This window comes from Leptonychotes weddellii, unplaced genomic scaffold (genome assembly GCF_054177405.1).
Source record: "Leptonychotes weddellii isolate Sample4059 unplaced genomic scaffold, ASM5417740v2 HiC_scaffold_3960, whole genome shotgun sequence".
Taxonomy (NCBI): Eukaryota; Metazoa; Chordata; class Mammalia; order Carnivora; family Phocidae; genus Leptonychotes; species Leptonychotes weddellii.
In genome coordinates this window covers 3440-12115 of record NW_028001088.1, presented here as the reverse complement: position 1 = coordinate 12115, position 8676 = coordinate 3440, and the positions used below count along the sequence as shown (strand labels likewise).

Below are 8676 nucleotides of genomic sequence, written 5' to 3'. Positions count from 1 at the left end.
TTTTTTTTTTAAAGATTTTATTTATTTATTTGAGACAGAGAGAATGAGAGAGAGAGAGCACATGAGAGGGGGGAGGGTCAGAGGGAGAAGCAGGCTCCCTGCCGAGCAGGGAGCCCGATGCGGGACTCGATCCAGGGACTCCAGGATCATGACCTGAGCCGAAAGCAGTTGCTTAACCAACTGAGCCACCCAGGCGCCCTCATTTTTTCCTTCTTGAAACATTTCCCTTTCTTAGTTTCTGTGATACCATACTCTCCTTGCTTCCACTCACTCACTGCTACTCTTTGCTAACTTCTCTTCCTCCTCTACCTGATCACTAAATGTTGAAGGGGCTCCTTCCCTGGGTGATCTCATCCAGTCCCAAGGCTTTAAAAACAATTTATATCCTAATGAGTTCCATATTTGTATCTCTATCCTTGACCTGTGTCCTGAGCTTCAGAATAGTAACTTTATCCACCTTTGTGATTTCTCCTCCTGGAGCCCTAACAAGCATCTGTAACCTAATACATCCAAAATGGTATTTTCCCTCAAAAGGTCTTTTCAGCCTTGGTAAAGAGTATAATCATCCCATAAATTTGTCTTGTTTTGCTCAAGACAAAAACCCAAATGTCTTCCTCAAATCCTTTCTCTTTCTCATCTTCCACATTCAAATCAACAACGGTTCTACCAGTTCTTCGTAGAAAACATCTCAGATTTGATTACCCCTCTCCATTTCTATTGCTACCATTTTAGCTCAAGAAGTCTTACCTAGATTTCTCCCATAGCCCCTTACGTGGTCTCCCTGCTTCTACTCTTAACTTCTCTACGGTCCATTCTCCATTCAGCAGCCAGATTCCCTTTTAAAATTATATATCAGATAATGCCATTTCTGTGCTTAAAACCCTTCAATGGTGTCCACTGTCACTTAGAAGAAAATCTAAATTCCTTACCATGGCCTATAAGTCCCTATATATAGGTTCAAGCCTCTCTCTCTGACCTCACCTTGAACCATTTCCACCTCCCTCCCAGCCTTAATGTGCATTCATTCATTTAACAAACATTTCTTATTCACTTAATTTGTGCCAGGTACCTCATTAGCCATTGGGCAATACAAAGTTGATACCTGCCTTTCAAAAGTTTCGGTTAAGTGAGAGAAACAGACATAAGAACAAATAAATTAAAACACTTTTGCAGAGGTAAGAAAGAGCAAGGGTTATAGGATTACAAAGGACAGTGCAAAAATCTGCCCACAGGAATCAGGGAAGGCTTTACTGAAAAAGGAACAATTACTGGATGCATTTGAAAGATGACTAGTTATGGATAAGGGTGCAGTCTATGACCTAGGATTAGAAGAAAGCTTACAGGTCTATAGGAGGCTCTCTAATCCCCAAAGATACTTAGATAGTTTTATCTAGAGGTGAGTAAAGATTTCAAAACAGGAAGTTTTAACTACTGGCCATGGAGTAGTACAGCAGAAAAATGCCCTTGGCAGGTCATTACAGAGATCTGGGATGATTAAAACACCAGTGGATATTTAGATCAATATGCCATTCAATCATTTAGTAATTTTTGAGTGTCTATTACATATTAAGAACTATCCAAAGAGCTGGGTATATAACAACAAACAAAACCTACCAAATCTCTGAATTTATGGAGCCTACATTCCAGTGCAGGATTCAGACAATAAGTAAGTATATAATGTTAGAGATAAGAGCTATGAGGAAAAATAAAGCAGGGTAAGAATTAGACAGTGCTGGGGCTACCATTTGATATATGAGAGTCAGTAAAGGTCTGACTGAGAAAGAAAAATCTGAGCCGAGGCCTGAATGAGGCAATCTAGATATTATTTGGATCAGTTTTTCAACTTCACAGACTAGGAAAACACATTTTCAGACATTGCTGACTTCACCAAATTGGCCCTTCACTAAAGTGATGATTAACTGACACTTTCCATTTATTTTATCTTGATTATTTGACCATGTGTAATTGGTCTCTTGATTAGGCAGGTTAGAATTCAGACTACATATAATTTCTCTACTGATCATTAGCTAATCCTGAGTTTAGTTATTAACCAAAAGTCTGCTCTTTCTCTTGCTCATGTGACCTTGTTTACATTTCTCCTTGAGTCTCAGCTAGATTTTATCTCCCTGTAATGTTAAATAATATCTCAAATATGATGGCTCACCCAAGCAACTAAAAGCAGAATGCAGTGAAAGCTTTAATTCCCCTTCCTCTATTTCCAGAGTCAGGATTGAAGGGTGAGACACCAACAAAAAATTAAATCTACTATCTTCAGCCAGAACATGACAAAGGATCATCTTCACATTAAGGAAAGGACTACTCTTCTAAGAATGAGAAGTAAGAGTACAGAAGAAAAAACAGTGATAAAATTTCTCAAGAAACACGCCAAGATAGAAATCCCATTAAGCTATAAAATAATCTCAGTGGAGAACTGGAGAGTGGAAGGAGAAAACCAAAGTTTTTACAATTTGGGAACTCTCAAATGGTTATTCTATCTTCTCTCCACTTCCTACCACATTCCTATTGCTCTTGACCAAGTCAACAGTATGCAAATATATGATGCATCAGGAAAGAAAAATATTTTCTAAAATTCAGGCAACCAATTCTAAACATGAAAAGAATTAAATATATATGCATTACTAAAAAAGGTTACTGAAAAATGAGAATGGGGGACAAGAAATTCCATCTTGAACATAGGTCTTTAAGCAAAATTTGAGAGCTAGCCCACTAAATCCACTGACTACAGGGTCAGGCCTATATATCCAAAGCAATTTTTAGAAGATTCATTAGACTGCACAGAAAGATGATAAAGCTCCTAGGACCTTCTTTATTCTTTTTTGGGGGTGGGGGGGAGGACCTGAGGGAGAGGGACAGAGAGAATGTTAAACAGGCTCCATGCCCAGTGTGGAGCCAGATGTGAGGCTTGATCTTACAATCCTGAGATCATGAGCTGAGCCATTATCGAGAGTCAGACACAACCAACTGAGCCACCCAGGTATCCCTAGAGCCTTCTTTATTCTTAAAAATTACTTAATAGAACCAAGAAGTATAAGGCAAGATATCAGCTACATAGTGGTTTTTACAGTCTATCACAGGTTTGGGGTCAGTAAAAAAGTTAACTGTTGAGATTTGTATCATTAGGGAAGAAAGCAAGTGAACAGTCAATTCTCTCCATTGTGTTCAAATACAAAAATACTGTGTACAAATAAATCAAAGAGAATCTTCGATTTAAAAAAAATAAGATGCAATTAGAATTTGCCTGGTGAATCTGATTTTCTTCATTTTTGTTTCTCATACCTGAGAGATGTGACTAAAATACTGCAAAGCTGTCTCCACAGGGCTTTTGAAGTATATCTTCTCCTGAGGTTTCAGCTATGAAGAGATTAAGACAAACACTGAGCATATCCACGATGGAATGAAGTAAGATACTGACAAATATGGCAAAGGCTGTATCACTCTTTCTAAAGCATCTGGTGTTATTCCACTATGATAAGTATGAGGAAGCTCACCACTATCCTAGGAGATGTCGATTTTATGTTCTAATCCTCCTTACCTCATGCTTCTATAGCAGCCTCCACAAATAATTCTATCTGTTGTTTAACCACTCCCCCCTTTTTTACAATTGCTATCTGTGAGTTTTGTTTCTTTTCTTTCTTTTTTTAAATTTCAGTGCTTAGTCACTCATTAACTGTACTCCTTGTATACTTCCTACAGACCAGGAATGGGATAAGATGGTTTGTGGCAGGGGGAGAAAAACTTACATTATTAGAAAGAGCCAGATGTTTGCAAGCAGTTCCACAAACAGCACATTTTTCTAGGGGGAAAGGGAAAAAAAGTTTGGTTCTTATGGGCAAGAGATAAGATCTTCCCAAAGTACATGGTAACAGTCAAGTAGGCTAGCAAGAAACAGGTTCTTACTGAATTTAGGATATTTTTGTACTATAAAAGGACATCAGCTTGAGCTCTGTTCTCAAAATCAGTATTTCCAAACTTGTATGTTGATGACAAGTACGGCTTTCACACTGTAGATCTACCCATCTCCTCTTCTTTTAAAAAAAGATTTATTATCTATTTTGAGAGAGAGAGAGAGTGTGCACACATTGGGGGAGGGGCGGGGGGGAGAGAGAGAGAGAGAGAGGGAGACAGACTCTTCAGCAGACTGCCCACTGACCTGGGAGCCCAACATGGGGCTTGATCCCAAGACCCTGAGACCATAACCCAAGCCAACACTTAACTGACTGAGCCACCCAGGCGTCCCTACCCATCCCCTCCTTATGAATTCCCAGTTTTCTTCTGCAGATGAGGGGGCAGCAAAAGTACTAGAGTAAACTTATGAGAGTACTAGGAAGAACACAAGAGTACCAGTGGTTTCAACTGTAGGTTGCTCTTTTTTTTCCCCATCAACCTGACAGTAGGCACACTGTAGATACTATAAGAAAACTCCCCAGTTATTCCTGCCCTGTTCTTACTTTGTTAATATTCCTGGAACTTGCTTTGAAGGTCTCCTGCTCTCATTCTCTAATTAACCCAATCTGAAAGATGTAAAAATTAAAATTCCTAATCTTTCTCTAAATTTTAGTAGTGGTGCTGGTTATTGATTAAGATAAATGCCACATCGGGACGCCTGGGTGGCTCAGTTGGTTGAGCGACTGCCTTCGGCTCAGGTCATGATCCTGGAGTTCCGGGATCGAGTCCCGCATCGGGCTCCCTGCTTGGCGGGGAGTCTGCTTCTCCCTCTGACCCTCCCCCCTCTCATGCTCTCTCTCTATCTCATTCTCTCTCAAAAAAAAAAAAAAGATAAATGCCACATCAAGAGAAAACATCACATGACATAGGCTTCACCGAGACAAACCTCTCCAAGGTGAGCTGCTGTTATCATAGTAAACAGTTTTGTTACTTTAGCAGGTAAGTTAAAAGGGTCACGAGATCCATATAAAGAAAAAAAGCTTCTCCAGAGGCTAGTAACCTCCCTCTTCTTTCCTTGAGGACTAAAGGTTTTTCCCAGTCTTCCCTCCATATTATTGCCAGATTGAGCTAACAAGTACAAAATGCAAAACAAAGAAACTTCCCCAGCTCTCTATCACCTGCAGGATAAAGTTCAGGCTCTTCAGTCTTGTATATAGAACTTTCCATCATCTGGCCATTGCCTACCTCTCTAGCCTCATCTCTTAACCATTTCTTACTTTATTCTCTATGCTTTACCAATCCTAATGATGTGTAGCCCCCTGCATTATGGGTTTATAAGGGTTTATAATGTGGTATGCCTTTATACATACTGTTCTCTTAAACTAGAATGATCTTCCCTGCCTTATCCACTTGGCAACTCCAGTTTATTATTCAAAACTCTACTGAAGCAACAGCTCTTCTATGAAATCTTTCCCTGATCAAAGCACCCTATCCTAAGTCCCTCTTCTGGGCTATTTCTATACCTTGTATGCATTGTAGCATGAAAAAAAAAACCCTTAAATTCAAGTCTCATTTCTAAGACTTAATAGCTGCAAGAAGTTGGTCAAATCACTTATCCTATCTGAACTATTCCTCATTTGTAAATGGGTCTACTAATAACTACCTCCTGGGACTGTGGTAAGGATACATAAAATTCATCCATGTGGAAAATACTTTTTATTTTTTTTTAAAGATTTATTTCTTTATTTTAGAGAGAGAGAGAACATGAGCGGGGACAGGGGCAGAGGGAGAAGGAGAGGGAGACAAGCAGATTTCCCGCTGAGCAGGGAGCCCAATTTGGGGCTCAATCCCAGGACCCTGAGATCATGACCTAAGCCGAAATCAAGAGTTGAACGCTCAACCGACTGAGCTATCCAGGCGCCCCTGGAAAATGCTTTTTATTTTATTTTTTTAATATTTTATTTATTTATTTGAGAGAGAGGAAGAGAGAGAGAGAACACCAGTGGGGTGAGGGGCAGAGGGAGAAGCAGACTCCCCGCAAAGCAGGGAGCCCGACATGGGGCTTGATCCTGGGACTCCGGGATTATGACCTGAGCTGAAGGCAGATGCCTAACTGACTGAGCCACCCAGGCTCCCTGGAAAATACTTTTTAAATTGTAAATGTATCACTACCACCACCACCACCATTATCTTCATCATCATCATCATTTCTAATCAAATTGATTTCACAGGCTAGACCACTTCCCATCAGAAATGACTCTTGTTATCAACCAAACTTTCCCCAATTCCTATTCATTACACTTATTTTTTTCTCTATTCTCTAATTAGTCCGATAACCTTGTGGCTTTCCCTGTCACAAGTCTCAAAACACTGACAAGTACTTTTGGTGTTCAAGTATTAGATATTCCATTTGCTAAATTATTCTTTATTAATGGGTGCCTCAAATTTCCATAATCAACGGCTTCCTACTGTATCCATATTAACTTTGGCCCAATATGTGATTTTTATCCCAAGTCACACAGAGAAATGGCTAATCATTATTTCTAGATTAAAAACATTTTTGCCTGAATCTGAAAACAGTTAAGGCACTCACCCAGAGTCACACACTTTTTACAGAAAATATGGCCACAGCTGGTGACAAAGAAATCGTTCCCCTCTTTTCGGAAACACTGGTTGCAGTGAAACCAATCCATTCTGGAACAGACAAAGAGAAAGAGAAAAAATAACCTGGAGCATAATATAATTATAGCTGTTCCAAAATCTATGTAACAATGTTTGCTTAGCTTCTGTTATCTTTTGGGGATATAGGCACTATTATTGTGGGTATTCCAGTTGGTTGTACAGAAGTACATACATCTCTGAAGTGAAAAAAAGCAGACCACAAACTATGTTATACCATTTTTAAAGAAGAAAAAATACATATATATTTAGAAAAGTAATGGGACAATGAGATTCTTTTTTTGAATGGTGAGATGATGTGTGTGTGTGTGTGACCTTTACATTTTTTTTGTTTTCCAAGTTTTCTGGACTAATTCATGTATTAATTTGTAATCAGAAAAAAAAATCTTAAAAAAAAAAAAAAAAACCCATCCATTTCTTTCCTAATAGTTCCCTGTGATACAGTGAGGTGGAGCAAGGAGGAAATAGTGGACCAAATAATAGATCTCATATTAGCCACTCGGGACATATTTTATCTAAGGGAAACATGATTTGTGAATGATAATGTTGCCTCAGCTTGTACGCTTTCCCTTCTACTCTACAGACACTCAGAATCATAGATCTGGAAAGGGCTTCAAAAATCATTTAACATTTTGTCCAATCCCATCATTTTTCAAAAGATATACCAGATGCTCACTGAAATTCAATGACTTGTCCAAAGTTCCATCTTTAGTTAATGTCAGCTCTAGGATTAGAACTCAAGTCTTCTTACTCCCTGTGTCAGGCTCTTGCTACCACATCAAGTAAGCCTTTGTGTTAGAGATGGCAACCATACATCCTGTATTTTCTGCCAATACTAATCCCATCCATATAATTGGTGAGATACATAATTATGTAAATGTGACTTTGTAAGATTTTTAAATGAAGAAATTGACATATTAAAAAAACCCACATTTTAACACATTAAAAAAACATAAGTGAGCTGAAACATATTGAGCTGTAATTAGTTCATACATATAATGAATTCACATGTTTCGTTCCATGAATATGTTATTTAAGAATATAATATCTATTAGTTTGATTTCCTTTAGAATTACATTAGGAAAATAACCCAAACAGAAGGTAATATTTTCTTCTCCACCTAAGTCTTTTTTTTAAAAACAGTTTTTAAGTAGCTTATGGAGAACTTCACTAAAAGAATGATGGCTAGTTTGCACCACACTTTTAACATTTTTGTCACAAAAAAGATTCACAATAAAAACTTGCTGAATAATCAGTTCAATGCAAAGGCATTATAGACGGCCATGAGCTTTAGATTTCGATTTATTGCTCACAATACACTAACTTCTACCAGGAGGTGAGTCTGAAGAACTACTGAAAAGGCCCCACTATATATACCCTGCTTTGTATAAGGGCAGCGACAACAGTGTTAATCAAATGAGTTGTCCACAGGAAACCCCTTATAAGAAGGGCAGTTAAGGGCTTGTGAGGGCAAGACTTGCGGGACTTCTAGAGGTGATGACGATCTAGCAGTCTCACGACCGCTTGGCTACATTCCCTACCCGCTTGGCCGCCACGATCTCAGAGGCCCTGGGATCTCACCGAAATCATCCAGTTCTCCTCACGAAGAGCTGGAAATGGCGGGAAAATACACAGCAAGGCGAGCACCAGCCAGAGGTAAGAGGCTGGAAGTGGCCGCGACGGCTCGTGAGAGGCGTGGGCGCGGCTCGAGCTGGGGGCTGAGTGGGCGGGGCCTGGGGCGTGCGTGAGGCGTGGGCGGAGCCCACGGCCGCGTACTGAGCGGGAAAGTTGGGCTCGCGGGAGCTGGCGAGAGGCAAGGGTGCCCCTTCTTGGTAGTTGAGGAAAAATTACCCCGTTTAAGAATGGGAACAAATGAGACATATGGCCTAATGCCACACAAGTTACTGTGGAAACAAGGTAAGAGTAAACCTAATAATGTTCTTATAGATAATAACACACTAGAAAAATGTGGTCACAGAGCGGATGAAAATTTCAACCAAACATTTTTTAGTGAAGTAAAATAATGGATGTTTTGAAAGAATAGCATAAATCAGGAAAAAAGCTAAAAAGTGATATGGATAGAGAACATAT

The 8676-nt window shown here is 39.4% G+C and overlaps 1 long non-coding RNA gene across 1 annotated transcript; it reads right to left on the bottom strand.

The window, feature by feature from the left end:
• Window positions 1-3298: 3298 nt before the first annotated feature.
• LOC145719346 (uncharacterized) lies at window positions 3299-8294 on the bottom strand. The gene is made up of 4 exons (XR_014142319.1): window positions 8167-8294; window positions 6500-6600; window positions 3762-3814; window positions 3299-3372 (listed from the first exon to the last, which is right to left on the bottom strand). It is a non-coding gene; the product is annotated as an uncharacterized LOC145719346 (long non-coding RNA).
• Between the last annotated feature and the right edge of the window lie 382 nt (window positions 8295-8676).